Source organism: Suricata suricatta, chromosome 4 (assembly GCF_006229205.1).
Source record: "Suricata suricatta isolate VVHF042 chromosome 4, meerkat_22Aug2017_6uvM2_HiC, whole genome shotgun sequence".
NCBI classification, from domain to species: Eukaryota; Metazoa; Chordata; class Mammalia; order Carnivora; family Herpestidae; genus Suricata; species Suricata suricatta.
Genome location: NC_043703.1, coordinates 81026519 through 81044639, shown reverse-complemented (window position 1 = coordinate 81044639; position 18121 = coordinate 81026519). Strand labels below are relative to the sequence as shown.

At 38.7% G+C, this 18121-nt stretch overlaps 1 pseudogene; it reads right to left on the bottom strand.

Moving 5' to 3' along the window:
• Positions 1–1398: 1398 nt before the first annotated feature.
• Positions 1399–17154, bottom strand: LOC115290620 (annotated as a pseudogene).
• Positions 17155–18121: the final 967 nt, after the last annotated feature.

Here is an 18121-nt window from a genome sequence, read left to right as displayed (position 1 = left end):
AAATAAATAAATAAATAAATAAATAAATAAATAAATCAAAGGTAAAAAAAAGAAGATGTGATTTATATATACAATGGAATACTACTCAGCAATCAAAAAGAGTAAAGTCATGCCATTTGCAACAATGTGGTTGTAACTAGAATGTATTATGCTACATGATTTAAGTCAGTCAGAGAAAGAAAAATGTTATATGATTTCATTCATATGTGGAATTTAAGAAACACAACAGATGAATATAGGGGGAAAGAAGGAAAAATAAGACAAAAACAGAGAGGGAGCAAACCATAAGAGACTTTTCAATACAGAAAACAAACTGAGGGTTGATGGAGGGGCTTTGGGTGGGGGAATGGGCTAAATGGGTAAGGGGTATTAAGGAGGGCCCTTGTTGGGATGAGCACTGGGTGTCATATGTAAGAGATGAACCACTGGATTTTACTCCTGAAACCAATACTACACTTTATGTTAAGTAACTTGGATTTAAATAAATACATTTAAAATTAAAAAGAAATGGTGGGGGTTTTTTTGGAAAAGAAACAAAATTGACAAGCCTTTAGGTGTCATATAAAGAAAAAAATAAAGAAACACAAAATCAGAAATAAGTGAGGAGGCATAGCAACTGATATCACAGAAATACAAAAATTCATAAAACAACACTAGAACAATTATATGCCGACAAATTAGATAATCTTGAAGAAATTGATAAATCCTGAGGAACATATGATCTATCACATTCGAATTATGAAGAGATAGAAAATCTGAAATAACAAGGAAGAAAACTAAAAGCTTCCCAACAAAGAAGAGCCTAGGACCAGTTGACTTTGTGGGTGAATTCTACCAAACTTAAAAAAAAAGAATTAACATATGGCCTCACACAGAAATTAAAGTCCGGAAATCCAGACAGTACCATCCACCACCCCTTCTGATTCATCTTCCCAGATGAAGTCTGGTCCTTTCTTCAGCTTCTTTAGCAGTTGCTGAATGAAGTAATCTAGAAACAACACAGCCTCTTTAGCACCTCCAGAGCTGGAAAACTTCAACTCTGAGTCTCATGTGACATAGATCCAAAGTTCTAGGGAGCTATCAAGTCACACAAGAAAGAGCAAAGGACCTCAAAATTTAGAAATAATCAAAGCCCAAGAACAAATGCGATTGCTTCAAGAGCCTTAATTCCCATGTGAGAGCATTTTCCAAATACACATTTCTTTTCCAAACCAAAAACATTTGACAGTCAAAACTAATATTGAGGTCATCAACCACAGACCATTGCAGAAATATGGTGTAAGTGAAGGCAAGTGTAGACAGAGGTGGGGGAGGGAGAGACGAGAGCAAACAAAAGGCTCTCTTGTTTCATCTTCTCAAGGGTGTCATCCAATCTTATCAGTTGGCCAGAACCCAGTGTCAGTAAACTGCCAGCCCTCCTTTAGGATGTTCACTTCTGTCTATGCACTGGACCAGCTCCACCAACATCTCTGTCATCTTCGTGAGCTCCTTAGCCTTCTCCTTGGCCCCCTCATTCCTTTTGATCACTCTGTCCTCGATTACATCATTTTGATTCTAAAGATGATTCAGGGTGCTCTCCTCTGAGGCCTCCCCCCCTACTGTCCCATCCAGCTGTTCAGTCGACGCGAGTCCTGAGAGAGGGGGTGAGAATGAGGTAGGGCAGGGAGCACAGAGAGTGGAGGCAAGGTAAGGTTTCTAATCAAGCCGCTCTTTATTGAGAGACCACTCACGTCTTATAAAGGGTTGGCAGCTGACGTGAGTTAGTTGCTAAGAAACAAGGGCGAGGACTGCAGAGGCGGCGTGAAAGGCTAACAAGAAAGGCTTGGGAGGTAAACAAAGAAGGCCTCAGCTGAAGGTGATAATGCAGCTCTGCTGTGCTGGGAGTGATAACGCCGCTCAGCTGTGTGGGTGGCTGATCTTGCAGGTCAAGGCACATGTCTTTTCTTCTGGCATCTCTTCTGGCAGCTCCCCACACTCCACCTGTGGTTTTATTTGGATTAGCATATTGCCATCTCCCATAACTTGCTCCTTCTGCATGTATGCTCTCCACTACTCCTGGGTGAGAGCCGTGTTGTCCTCCAGCATCTCACTGACGACTGGCAGCAGGAGCTGCTGGAAATGCTCCTCAGGCTTCAGCACTTTCACCTCCTCCAGCTCTGCCAGCTTGAGGATGTCCAAGGGCCATATTCTCCCCCACTTCACCAAAACTGTGGTATCAACGCCTGCAAAAAAGAAGGAGAAATGTACTTTGTTGAAAATTTAAATTTTATGTGGCACACTTTCTGAGGTAACCTGTCTGGTCATTTTGTTTGGACAACCCAACTCAGCTAGAATAGACTAGATTTTGGTATTCTGTACAAATTGATGTAATATCCTGATGCATTTCAGGGGATTCTGGGCATAAAATGGAAGAGATATTTGCCAAAGCTCTTAAACAGCTGGAGAAGGACAAGAGGACTGTCAACATTGGACCTCAAAGTGCCCAGGACTCGGTATTTTTGAAGTTCTTAAGTTGTCCTGTTATAAGTTCATTTGAGTAGCTGACCTGACAAGTGTATGAAGTCAAAACACCTCCATGTGTAACAAAAAATAATGATCATGTTAATAAAAGTATTTATTTTCTAGAAAAGAAAAAAATTAACATAATTTTTCCCAAACTATGACAAAAATTTGAAGAAGACAGAATACTTCCACACTCATTTTCAGAGGCCAGTATTACCCTGATAACAAAGCCAGATGAGGATACTATGACAAAAGAACTAGAGGTCAATATCCCTGATGAATACAGATGTAAAAAATCTCAACAAAATTAAATTCAAACAGCAAATCAACTTCAATGACACATTACAATAGTCATACACCAAGATCGTATATTTCACATGTATTACATATTATATATAATGAAATATACATATATATCTCACAAGAATATTATTCAGCCATTAAAAAGAACGAAATCCTGCCATTTGTGAGAACGTAGTTGTACCTTGAGAACATCCTACTAAGTGAAATAAGCCTCCAGAGAAAGATAAATACTGCTTACTATCTTCCTAGGTGGAATCAAAAAAAGTTTAAATACACAAAAACAGTAGAATGGTGGTTGTCCGGGACTGGAGAGCGGGGGAAACAGGGAGATGGTGGTCAAAGTGTACAGACTTTCCGTTGTGAGTAAATTCCAAGGATCTAATATACAGCATGTAAGTTAACAATATTTTATTGTATACTTGAAAGTTTATTAGGTTCAGACCATAACAGCAACACCATGATAATTACACAAGGTGAAGGATAGATTACTAACTTTATTGTGGTAAACATTTTGCAGAGTACATATATTGTCATCACACTGTATGCCTTAACCTTATGCAACGTGACATTAATTACAGCTTAATATTGTTGGAGGAAAATGTGTAATGAAGATGTTTGCAAGAGTAAAAAAATATATGTATATACACAGTTCAATACTATTTAACTTTGTAATTACTATATTATGATCATTAGTGTAAAATTATCCATGACATTAAAATTCTGTACAAGATTTTGACACAGAAATTAAGATAGGATACTAATTTTAAAATGTTTGGAATGCTGTACCCTATGTTGAAAAGTATAAAAAAAGATATTTTATTTTTAGAGTATGAAACATTGTGCCAAGGGCATTGACTTCCCATAAGAAGAACTTCAATTGGGAAGGTATTTCTGTTTCTAGAATAACAGTCTTTACATTTCAGTTACTTTGTTAAATGAAAAGCATTTCTCAGGTTTAACCAAACCCAGTACACTCAAAATGCCATTTGCTTAATTTTAAGATGCAAACATCTTTAGGATATGAACTCTTACGACACCTCAGTGAGTCCGTTTCCTGAGCACATGAACAGGGAATCCCTCCATAATATGCATCCTGACATGGATCATCACAGCTGCTACCAAGGAATTAGAACCAAGTTTAGTTCATGACTCTTCATCTAATCTGGCTCTTCCTTGTTAAAATCAACACACGCACCTTTTTTGCACTGATGTACAAGTAAAACTCATGCAGTTACCCAATATGGGACATATTTGAAAATATACAGCTTAAGTTTCACATTTGAAGGCTTTGAAATTCTGACCAACGTAAGACCAGAAAGGAGGGAGTTCTATTGTTCCTTTCCACCCCACCCCTGACAAATAATAACAAGCACTAACTAAACATTTCTTGTTGAAAGAGATCAGATTAGAGCAACCTGCTCCTCATAAGCAACAGCCTTTTTCTGCCCTCCTTCCCTTCCTGCTGCCATGGCTGTTGGCGCATCTCAAATGCCAAGCAAGTGTTGAGTTCTAAAGACAATCCTTTATCAATTATACTTTTACAGAAGAAACAGTGATTCAGTCAATGCCATACTTAGCTGGTATATAACAAATCTAAAAGTCACATCCAGCTATGAGCTTAACCATAGTCTCCTTTCTTGGAAAAAAAAAATGAGAAAACTGCTATCTCTGATCTTGCGTATGTTGTGTCTCCTACAAAGAATGTCATTTTCCCTTTTCTCTGTCTGAAATCTCTCATTCTATCCACCGTAAAGACTACTGGTAATGTACTTCTCAGAGTCCCCCTGTCAGGGTGGGTCCTTGCCAGGTACCGTGTGTATCTGTGGGTCTATCTGTGGCACTTATCCAAGTCTGCCCTGGCACTGCCTGTCCTCTTTTAACTTAAAAATTTTTTTAATGTTTATTTATTTTTGAGAGACAGAGAGAGAGAACACAAGCCGGGGAGGGACAGAGAGAGGCAGATACAATCTGAAGCAGGTTCCAGGCTCGAAGCTGTCAGCATAGACCCCAACATGGGGCTCGAACTCATCCCAACCATGAGATCATGACCTGAGCCAAAATTAAGAGCCAGCTGCTTAACTGAGCTTCCCGGACAGCCCCCCCGCCACCCCACCTTTATATTTTGAGCTTCCTGAGGTCAGAAGCCATTTCTCACCCATCTTTGTATCTGCTAACAACTAAATGCAATTTTCAAAGGTGGAGTCTTGATAGAACCTCTCAAGTAATAAGTTAAAGAGTATATTTTGTTTGTTTTCTATCTACATTCTATAATTAGTGGCGTCTGCAGCCAACTCCTAGTGGCTCATGAGATGGCTTATAAAATGTTCAGAAATTTTGTGAGCCCAGTGTTTAATACAGCCATTATTAAAATATAAATTACATAAGCTTATGATGAAATGGATTTTATTAAAAAGTGACAAATGCTAAAAAACATCACTTCCTCATTACTTTACATTTTGCTAATATCGCCCCTCTTGAGAGTATCCCTTTTTATTGAAAATACGTAGTGGAAACACTATAGAGTAATGGTCATCTACACCTCTCTTCTTGTCTCCGCATTCAGTGATACTAGCCTAGCAGCTTGAAATCTGCCACGGGTGGAGTGTTTGCCCCTCAGACATTGGCAAAACTGCAGATCAGGGGTCACCTGCCTCCACTCAAGAGACTAACTAGCACACTATGTATGTATTCTGAAATCAATTCTCCCCTACCCATATTTAGTACTTTCATAATCTCATTTTCTAATTAATTAAACATGACACCAGAATTCTTTCTGCATAAAGACTGGTAATAGTCAAAGATTTATAAGATAGAAAAATGCACTTTAGCCCTAAAGAGGCACCAAACATATTATGTTCTTGTACTGACAAAAGTCAGTACAGACTCTTGTAACACCACAAGGTTATGATAATGGATTCAATTTTTATTATACAATCTAGAAAAAATTATCTTCGACTCTGTTTCTTGAGAGCTAAGAAAGATGGAGTTCCTCCCTATAATTTTCACCAGAGTATAAAATGAATAAAATAGAATGCATTTTCCTGTCAGTTGAATCACTGCACTAAATTCTTTTTTAAAAGAAAAAAAAGTTTAAATCCTGCATTTAGCGATTTAATATAGAATAGAGTGAAGTAATAAAAAAAAAAGCCAGTGTGCTACTTTATAGGATTATTTATGAATCTGATTAATTCTCCCTCCCTTCCTCTCCTCCCCCTCCTGTGCCCCTTGGCTCTCCCTTTTCAAGAAAGAATTTCTCTGAAGTTTCAGGCTCTGAGCAATAAAGCAGATCAGGTTTAAGAGAAGCAATGACCCACCTTCATATTAGCTGTTGTAATTCACTTGAAGTGTTTGCATGGGGTTATTTGTGGTGAAGCAATGCTACCACTTTGTATACAGTCAAGTGCTGCCTTTGAACATGAAGCTGATGTCTTCAGCAAGAAAAACAGAGTGAGAACAAAAAGAAGCCTTGTCTTCTATCTGAAAGTTAAGAGAAATTGAAGATCCCAAGAGTTGCTGTTGCCTGTGGTCATTTTCCATCATTCACTCTGTTTTTTCCTTAATTAATTCCCCTTTTCACCCTATTTTGCTCTCTTCAACAATAACGCTTTCCTTTTTAAAACCTGCTTACTTAAGAGTGATGTGAACCAATTTAGCCTGATATCTTGATGGGAGTTTTATGAACATTACTTACTGTAAATAAAAGACATGGGAGAAGTTTGGTTTATATAACTGGATTTTTAAAACATGAAGTGAAAATTAATGCATTCTGTCAAAGACACATCTACTCAACCAGCAGGGAACTTTTTAATGTTTTAAAAAATTATTGATCAAACACCTTTCTTCATACTGGAACAGTGAAAGGAACTTTAGGAAGATGGTTTTATTTTTCTGACTACATAATTATGCTGATATGAGAAAAACTGGGACATTGTAAATAAAACACCCAAGTTACAATAGAAGCCTGGGTTGAGGTTCTTCTCTTCCATGTGACTTTAAATAGATCAACCCTTCCTAAGCCTCAATTTTAACATCTGCAATGTAGGGAAAAGGGTTCTGTTACCTACACTGGAAGATGAAGACAGAAAGGAAGTACCTGAAAAATCTTTGTAAACAGCAAAGTGCTCTCACATCATAAGATTGCTGCCAATAGTCTGGATTTTGTCTTATGGAGATACATCACTGAGAAAAAGACAACATTGACTTTTGAGGGTCTGGAGAAAGCTCGCTCCCTGTACTTTCTTCCAAACTACTCGATAGACTGACCTCCCTTGAAAGTGGCCATTTTAATGAAACAATACCAGCTTGAAAGCTTAATTAGCTCAATAGCCACCAAAATAAATTTCTGGGTCTAGAGAACTCTTTCACTCTAAAATTAAGATGTTGCAATTTGTGTAATGCAACATCTTGTATTGCAATGTGTTACATGAGAGGCGCCTTCTGCGTCCACACTGTGAATTGGACAGTAGGGAGGGTCACCAACTATGCCACTGAGAGCGGGCACTTGCAGGGTAATCACTTTCTTCACCTACAGAGTGGGCAGGCATGCTGTGTCTGAAGATGTGTGCCAGCCTCTCCGTCCCACACACCTGTGAGCAGAGCCAGTCTCTTTTGCATCAGGAATGAATCACAGTGACCAGCCATTGTGGGGAGCAGCATTTGGAGGTTTTTATTTCCAAGATTTAGTTCTGACTGTCTCAGCCCAGATAGAATCTTGGGAAACTGAGATACAATTGCCTTTGTATTTATCTTGAGTGGATTTTTATTACCCCCTTTCTCAGAAACCTTTCAGAAAAAAAAGAAAGAAAGAAAGAAAAAGAAACCCCCTTGCTGTTAAAAATAAAAGATGCACATGCGTTAGGTGTGTGCTTTTTGACAGGGAGATATTTAGATTGAAAAATAGCCAGTGCAGTCCAGGGATCATTCAGGGGGACTGAGTGGCGTTTTTGGACTATGCTGTGTGTGCAGAGTGTCTGGAGGGACTGTGGGATGGCAGCTTCAATGAGAAGAGCAAAAGTGAGCGAGCCCACCTCGGCAACACGAGTGCAGGAGGACGCAGAGGGGTACCATTTTTTAAGCTGGCATTGCTGTCGGTTTCCGCTAGGATGCTTCCCATCAGGGCAGTTTCCAACCTGCAGCAGACACTCTTCCTTCTCATTCATTCATTACAACACCGCTCAGGATTCTGGGAAAATTGATTTTCCATTTTTCATTCTTAAACATCACACCACACCTATTTTCTTGCTCCAAAGCTAAGCTTTCTAAAGTCCTGATGTGCATGACTATTCCGACAAACCTCACTTCTACAAATGTGGGGAATGGTCACAGGGAATTCAGCCATGAACATACTCCATCTGCCTCTCCTGATGAACACTTTCACTACTGAATGACTGTGCTACATGCTGCAGACCTGGCCCACTGTGCTGGATCGAAGGAGAACACCGTGCCAGCAAGACATTGTATAGAAACATCCACTTGAAATTTACCCAAAATGCCAGCAGCAGGAAACTCAACCATTTCTAGTGGGTCATCTAAACAAAAATGAAAAAAAGAAAATGGAGATACTTTGATCCCAGTGCCTTCAAAGGAAAATTTCACACAAAGGTATAGACATACACAGGCACACATAAGCACACACACACACATCCATGCACACAGACACATGTGTGCACACACAGGCTCACATATGTACACACAGGCACACATATGCACACACACACATAGGCAAAGGCACACACAGGCACATATATAGGGACTGTGCACATACACAGACATGCATATGCATACACAGACACAGGCACAAATATGCATATACACAGGCACATGCATGCACACAGACACACACAGGCACACATATGGGCACACACAGACACAGGCACACACATAGACACGTGCATGCACACAGACATGCATGTATACACACAGGCAAACACACAGACATACTATGCACACATAAAAACACAAGCACATGTGCACATTCTTCAAACACAGGTTCCTGATCTCAAACTTGAATTTGCTAGGGAATAAAAAGAGAAAATCTTAACAGACATGAAGCATTTAGTGTGATATTTAGGTCATTTCATAGTTTGTATAATACATTAATTTTCTCTATTTTTTAGATGATAATATTTTAGTTTTTTGTGCAAACTATAGAAAGTCTGTCAGTTTGCTAAGCAGATAAACCTGCCTGGCTTGTACCAGGCTTTCTTTGTGAGCTGTACTTCTGACATTTGTCCTTCAATGACCTTCCAAATTGCACTCAAAAAAGCCGTTGTTAGGAGCACTGAAGAAGAGGGGAGGGTAAATGCTGATCTCGCAGTCAACCTCCCACCCTCCCTCATCCAGTCCTTCCTTCTTTCTTGATCTAACACCACCTAAATTGCTGTAACATCTCATCCTAAATGAGTTTTTCAGAAATCAAATTCTAATCATTTAAGGGCCATTGCATTCTTAACCTTTTACTGAAGTATACTGTATGCAGAAAATTGCCCATATTCTAAAGCAATCCTCACAAATATAATGTCCTCATGTAAACAGCACTTCAAGAAACAGAACATTTCTAGCAATTCCAGAAACCCTCCTCTGCCCCTTCTAATCACTACTTCCCACCAAGAGGACCACAATTCTGACTTTTGACAGCTTATATTAACTTTATTTATTTTTATAATTTTTATGAACTGCAAATGCTTGTATTCTTATAAATGCTTATATTCTAGTCTATCTGGCTTATTTTACTGCTATGTCTGTGAGAGTGGTCCATGTTGGTTTTATTCACATCATATTATAGCATTCCATTGTATGAATATACCACAATCTCTTCATCTAACCTACTGTTGATGGATATCCAGGTTATTCCCAGTTTCTGGCTATTACAATTCATTACACTATCACCTTTGTTTTGATGAAAACATGTACACAACTTGGGCATGTTAACATAAGAGTAGGATTTTGATTCATGGAGTATGAAAGAGTTCAGCCTTAGTAGACACTGACAAACAGTTTCCATTTTGTTGGACAAATGTTCCAAGAGTGACCAATTTACACTGGAACTAGAAGTGTCTGAGAATTACATCCTTAACAATCATTAGTACTTTTTGTCTTTTAAAATTTGTTTCACTATTATATTGTGATTTTAATTCCTATTTCACAAATAACTAATGTAATTGAGCATTTTTTCATAAGCTTCAAGTGGCTACTTGGATAGCCTTGTCTGGGATTCCTTACTGATTTGTGGGAGCTCTTCATATGTTCTGGGTAGGAGTCCTTGATCAAGTACACGTGGCTTACTCTATCATTCTCTCTATGATGACTTTTGGTGAATCTAAGTTATTTATGTCAATGTGGTCTAATATATTGTGTTTTCTTCTTTTATGATTAGTACTTTCCATGCTCTCTCGTTAAGCAGTTTTTTGTCTTTCCCAAGGTCATGAAGAAGTTCTCTTATGATTTTTTTCAAAAAGCTGTATTTTTCTTTCATATTAGGATCTGTAATCCATCTGGTATTAATCTTTGTGTACACTGAGAGGTAGGAGTGAAACCTATTAAATTTTCCATAAAAATATCCATTTAAGCTAGTATCCTTTGGAAATCATTATCCTTTTTAAAACTATACTAGAGTATTACCCTGCACATCTTTCAAAAACTTCTATCTGACAAAAATGTAAACAGAGAATATCATATAGTTCCTTACTTCTTCAAACATAAATAAATATAATTGAATCATTTCTTTATATCTCAGACTCAAAATTTATTATCAATAAAGAGCTCCTTAGGGAATATTGTATTATAGAGATCTATTTGTAGTTGCACAAGATGTATTAATATTGTATGTACATTTTTCATCATTTTTATTAATTATTGTTCTGCTCTTACCCACCAGGATTACAGGTGACATCTCCTGCTTCTAGAAGTACCAACATAGTCATTCTAATTTCACATGAAGGGGAATCTGACACCATGGGGTCAGGTACCCCAGGCTAGGACAGCTCCATGGGCAGGGAGTTTACTGAGGAGTGCAGTTGAATCAAAGTGTGCTGGAGAGTGAAGGCATTGATGCAACAGAGCCAAAAGCAGGGAGTGACCACCATCACATCAAGGACCACGGTGGGAGCATCATGGATTTCAGTTAATCCCATTTGGGTGGAGTGTGCTAAGCATCAGTACTCTCTCATCTACCACGCATCGGATGCTGTCTGACCCTAAACAAAGCACTCCAGCTATGAGCAGAGGGCTGGCTGAGCTCTGTCAGCATCCAGCAGAGTGTGAACATTGGTCCTGAAGAACTCTGCCAGCACACCGCGGCATCCCCCTAACCAGAATCCTGATTCTACTGATGGGGCATAGCATGGGAATTAGAGGTAAAGTGCATCAATATCCATGCATAGCTTTTGAATTTTGTGGAAGCCTTTTTGTCCTGCTTGGAGTTTGCATTCACCCATACCCTAGGTCTTAGCTATGTGTTTGGATAATTAATGTTCTGTGTATAGGATAACATAATAAGTGAAATATTTTTCCACTATCTGGACTTCAAATTAAGGAAACATTGCTTTTTATCTATATGCTAGTATAATTTGTATTTTAGGTCATGTGACTGAAATGCTCACCAATTGGGCTGCTTCATTCATTCATGGAGAAATCTACTTTTGTAGATGTCCCTAAAGCTAGCCTGTGATCGCACATATTCCTAGGTGCCTATATAGTCTCACCTCTAAGTCTTGTGTTGTTCGGTGCCATGTGGCCTGTCTGGCTCCTACTACAACCACTGGAGCTGGGGAGAATCTTTTCCTTAGGAATTTCCCGTGGGGTTTGTCCTGGCCACCATATCTTCTTCCACACCAACCCAGTCCAACAGGTTCAGCTCAATCCCAGCTTGTCCCTGAAGAAAGTCAAGGAAAGAAAAGAGAGTGCTATGAGAACACTATAAAGGCACTGGTGAGTGGAGGACATGGTGGCTGTACTTACCCTCCCAGTCACATCCCCCATAAAGATTGGTCCTGGCCTCTCCTAGTCAGAGTGATGGTCTCAACAACTGCAAAGTCACCATGAACCATGTGTTCCAGTAAATACCTCACACCACAGTTACAAAATCTTCTTAATAACTTCAATTATCCCAATTTTACAAATGAAGACTTGTCTGGGATCCCAGAGATAACAAACAATAGAATAAACAGAATGAGAATTAGTTGCCAGGTCAGGCTGCTTTCAAAGCTTTGGGTCACCAGCCTTTTGTTCTGCTGTCACTTGACCCTCTCCTCTCTTCTCTCTATCACACACACACACACACACACACACACACACACACACCACACACACGCACAGCATATTCTATCCAGCGCCGTGCTATAGTAAGTTTTGAAATGCAAATGTGGGATTTATGCATCAAAAACCTAAATTTTTACTTTAGATTTAATACTTATCTTTAAATATACAGCAAAAACTTTTGTTATCTATCCATGGAACTGTTTTTTAAAGGAATGATTATATAAGATAAATAACAATGCTCTCTATATAAGTTTGGGAAATAATGATAGGAAAAAAAGAAAGATCATAATCACTCTAATTCTATTACCTAGAAGGTTTTGCTAGTTTATTACATTTCACTTAGTGTATTGTCTTTTTGTTCTGTGCAGATATATTTTGCCATAATTTGGATCATTAGGTACACAGAGTTTTGATTACTAATTTGTTTCACTTTATATTATACCAGGACACTTTACCCTGTCATTAAATATTTCTTGATGGCTATTTTTAATGGCTATAAACTGCTTCTTTGTATGAGTGTACTATAATTTATTTGGTATTCACTTATTGGTGCATGTTGCGGGGTGATTATGAAAAGACCACCAATGCCAAATAGAAGTGAGGCATAATTTTATTCATGGCCACATGCTTTTATTACAGCCGGGCAAAACCTGATCTCCCTGGTGTTAAGGAGCAGAGAATGGCCCCGAACAAAGGGGGCAGTGAGATTATATGGACAGAACATGTCATCATTTAGTTAACCAATTACAATTACAGCATTCCGTGGTAGCCAATTACACTGAAACACACAGACATTAGTTTTGGCGGGAACCTATCATTTTAAGGCTCTTTGTCCCTTTAGAATGACCAGTCATAGTTAGACACCTAAGATACCGTGAGAGACCCTGACCAGGTGACTTTCACCTGTGGATTTGCTTCAGCCAGGTCTTAGTAGAAGGGTGGGGTTACTTAACAGAATCCTGAAAAACAAGTTAAGCTTCAGGTTACAATGTTCCTTATCGAGTTACATTCTTACGGTCTTTCCAGATTGCCCAATCTTTAATTATTCACCAGAATGGGAGTTTAAACTGAACTTATATACAGTAAGCTCTCTGACATCTTATAAGTTGACCTATTACATTTTGTAAGTTGACCTATAACAGTGCATATTTTAGCTGTTCATATTTTTTTATGCTAGCACATAAATACCTATGTTGGCTTACAAGTTTTTAATCACATTTCTGATTCTCTTCTAATGATATGTACCTAGTAGTATACTGGAGGGGTCCATATGCACAGCCACTTTTAAGGGTCTTTCTATGCCTTGTCAATGACAGTATACACACAGATGACATATAAACTCATGTTTCATACAAGATTCCAATAACTTGCACTGTCCATATAGCCCCCAACATTCAGCTTTGCTACAGCATCAAAATATGAACATGGGGAATACATAATATGGGCTATGAAAAGGTATTACAGTATCAGGTACAATATTCAATTAATGAACCAAAGACAAAATACATGTTTTAAGCTGCTGAAAGCAAATATGTTTTACCATTGTTTTAACCAATCTCTTGACACCACACTCAGGAAATTTCTATCTTCCTAGAAAATAAAACCTAGAAATAAGACTCCTGAAAATTATCTCCTGATTTTGCAGGTAAGAAAGTAGTATGCAAAATCTTTCAGAAAGGATAAGAGCAATGCTTCCCATGCATAACATTTTTAATTCTTATTTTGGAACAAGAAAGCACACAATTATAGCTCACATCCTTATGGCATTGTGACACAGAATCCATCTCACAGTTGATTATAAGTAAGATGATGAAGATCAAGTAAGTAAATCTTTTCAGAATATAGAGTGGTTTTTTCTTACTTACCAAACAGAAAAACCACATGGGAGAGTTTGTATTAATGTCAACAACAGTGTAAGTGACAATTCTTGAAGTTTGCTTGAATATTTCAAGTATTCAATTGGCTACTTTGAATATACAAGGAGAGGAGAAGTTACTGCATAGTGTTTTGGAAACACCACCAAGTTGAGCTTCTGACACAACCAGGAATCTTATTTTAGGTGTCCTCACTTCTTGGGGCCAGCCATTCTATTTACACCCAAATGCTTTGATCAGTGCCTTGCCTTTGTTTTGTTAACTCTGCCTTTGTGAAGTATGGACTTGGAGTCAGCCCCTCTGACTCAAGCGATCAACTTTCAAATTGTAAAAGGAGGTTAATAGCATAATCCCTTCATTTTCTGATCCTTCTTCAAAAACAACCATCCCTTGGATTTTAAAGTTATTACTCTTATTTTTTTATAACTTTGCCTCTATTATAATATATAATTCACTTGTAAATGTTTTTGAACTTTACATAATTAGATTTAATCTTGTTTTATTTGCTATTAAGTATTCTTCATAATTCTCATATTAATCCTTTATCAGGTATGTGTGCTGTAAAGGTGTATGTTTTGTCTCTCTTCTTTTCATTGATGTGATCTAGTGCTTCTTTAAAGGACTGGCTCATACTCAGTTTCTTCCAGGAACTCTACCTTGACTACTTGGTATGAATGAAAATATCCTTGGTACTGAGTGAGGGTGGTCGAGGGTTGGAGGGCCAGATACCAGATTCTACATTAGGAATGCAGGGCAAGTGCTGTAGATGTCTTCAACATATGTATGTTTTAACGTGTGTGTGTATATGTGTGTGTGGTATAAAAACATATATATGTATGTGTGTATATATGTGGTCTGTATGTGCATGTTTGTATATATGCATATATGTAAACATATAATATACATACATATGTGCTTTAGGTCAGCCTCGTTGATTATATATATAATATACATTATATATATCATTCCATAGGTGATATGATACTGCACATATGATATATATGATGTATATGTAAATCTGTACAAACACACACTCCAAGATACATATTTGTATAGTGTATACACACTCACACACACACACACACAATTGACTGCATATATATGTAAATGTGTAACTATATGTATGTTTGTGCATATCTATCTATCATATGAATCATGATGAGTAAAGTTTGGAATATTTGCTCACTTGACAATTCAAGAACACTAGGAATTATTTGTGCCACATTTCAAAGGAGAGAGAAATATACAGGCTTGCCTTAGAGCCTGTTTCTGGCAATTGCTGCTCTTCCCTGGGACAGCTCACAGGACCTGGACGTGGACATGTATATGGAACTGTTTAGTCTTTGGTCTTATTCTTGACCTACCCCAGAATTCTGGGAATGTAATGAAAGAAAAAGAGCAACAAAATTCTTGCTTTGTTCCATGGGATGTTGGTTTGCTTGCAAATGTGAGGGAATCTCCATGCCGAGGGATGTATGTGACTCATCCCAGAGCTCTGTGAAAAAAATATGGAAGGTTTCAAGGATGGTTGTGGTCTTCAGTCCCCTGGGCAGGTAGGATTTTCTAGATTTGAGAGTTTATGGTTGAGATATATTCATTGCCTTGTATGCACTAATGCTGTTTTTATTTTTTTTTAAGTGCATGAATGTATGGACTGTAATTGTTTTATGAATTCAGTCTTGGTTGATAAATTCATTCAGTTCAGAATATGTAAAGCCAGTATGTGTCAGAAGGAAATATTTTGAAAACTGCTTGATATTTTATTCCATACTTGCTTAATTCCCACAAATAATTTGTTTAAGAATTATAACATAGCCCAAAAACTCCCAACAATAAAATGCTTTCAAAATGTAGGCTAGTAACATGAGTTATTACAGCACTGAGAGCATTGAATTAAAATGTACTTTATTCTTGCTATTAAAGGTTTGGACTACAAAGGACATGTTTCAAAGGGTTAAACAAATTAGAAATATAATTAAAAGTATTTGATAGACCATTTGCTGTGTAGTGGATCTGAATTTTGACAAGGCTCGAAAATAACCAGGTAGCTTTCAGACCGGGTGCAGTTTGGACAGGTTTGCATTGCCCTTGTCAAGGGAGGAAGCCTGGAAGCTTCTGCATTCCAAATGGACTCAGAGTGAGCCTTTAGGGGACATCATGTGCCAGGTATTGGCTTACATGGATCTTATCAGGGCACTGTGACCCAGGAGGCATGCCAATGACATTCAGTTATAGAACTGAGAAGGAGAGGGTTTCAATTACTTGTATCCTGGGTTGAGCGACCTTAGGCCACCTAGATCTCCGTGAGAAGCATTCACAAGTCCCAAGTTCCGTCCCACCAGGATGCAGGGGCGAGTGGCCATGGCAGCAAGGAATGGCACTCAATGGCGTGATTCATCTGAATGAACTGAGACAGAAACTTATTCACCCCAGCTGCTGGATTCTTCCTTCTCTTCTACTCTTTTGTTGCAAACTGCTCAGCTAAAACACAGCATTAGTCTTTCATGCATGACATCTCAAAAGCTCTGCATTTACTTGGGAGTTCACTGGCAACAAATATAAGTGATTGGAAAAATAGCCTGTGATGGTATTTTTCTTCCTGTAAATTCCATCTGTTACTTTTCAAATACTCTGGAGGCTAAAATGTGATTTGAGCCATTTCTCTCTCTTACTCACTTTCTCTTTGAAGTTGACAAAGCCATGCTGTTTTTGTGAGCTCACTGGCTAATCACATGTTTCTTTTGACTTGATTGCTTCCCAGCCAAAAATTACAGAACTCTGTAAACTAAAAAGGAAAATTTTACAAGAACAAAATTATGTTCAAGTCAAGCTACATAAAAAAACTTATTATCAATACAGAAGAGATAGCTTGCCACCAAAACAAAAACAAAAGCAAAAACAAAAGCAAAAACAATGCTCCTCCCCGCAAAAAGCAGGAATATTTTCCAAACTGGGATGTAAATTCTAACGGAACTAAATGGACAGCCAACTTGGCCAACTTAAAAACACACCCATCATATTTAGTGTCTTTTGCAGGATGATGATATGTAGGAGTACAGATATTCCTTAAATCGTGAGTATACATCATCTAAATATTAGGAAGGGTCCACCCACCTCCTCAGACAGGTATGGATGTGGCACTATCAGCTGTGGCCTCTTATACAGGCAATGGCTCAGAGGTATGCAGACTGACAGTAGATGATGACCCAACTCCAGAGGTTCCTGGAGGAAGGACAGGGTCTTAGTTTTTGAAAGACTGATGACTCCAATCATAATTCTCCACAATGTGCTTACCCATCAGCATCTTTTCTTGGGATCCTCACTGGCACAAAGCTCGGAGCTGACAGAATGCTGGCTGGACAGCAACTTGACAGACACACCCTCAGCTCTGTTCTCAAAAGGAACTTCTGTGGGCACCTGGGTGGCTTTGTCAGTTGAGCATCCAACATGGGCTCAGGTCATGATCTCACAGTTTGTGAGCCCAAGGCCCACATCAGGTATGCTGCTGTCAGTGCAGAGCCTGCTTCAGATCTTCTGTTCCTTTCTCTCCCTCTCCCTCTCTCTCTCTCTCTCTCTCTCTCTCTCTCTCTCTCTCTCTCCCTTCCCCACTCCCACTCATGTTCTCTCAAAAATAAATAAAACATTTAAAAATTTTGAAAAAGTAAAAAACAAAATAAAAAGAAACTTCTAGGGGCACCTGATTGGCTCAGTTGGTTAAGCTTCTTAATCCTGATATCGGCTCAGGTCATGATCTCAAGGTTCCTGAATTTGAGCCCCAAATAGGGCTCTGCATTGACAGTGCAGAGCCTGCTTGGTATTCTCTCTTTCTCTCTCTGCTCCTCCCCTGCTCTATAAATAAATAAATAAGTAAATAAAAAAATAAAACATTTCTTAAAAATTAAACTAAATAAAAAGAAGCCTCTAGGGCGACACCAAATCTCTGTCCCAGGGACTGGACTTACCGTGGCTGGTACCCTGGGTGGCCGCAGAGGTGGATGAGGATGCAGGTGTGTGCCCGCAGGGTCTCTTGTACCTGCTTGTCGCAGGCCTGGCTGTCCTGATGCCCCTCGGTGCGGGCTTCTTAGAAAGAGTCCTGGGGGGGTGGGGGCCCCTGACCCTTGCACGAACCTGTGTGAGCAGCCAAGCACAGTCGCTGGCCTACCTGCTGGGTCCATTGGGACTAT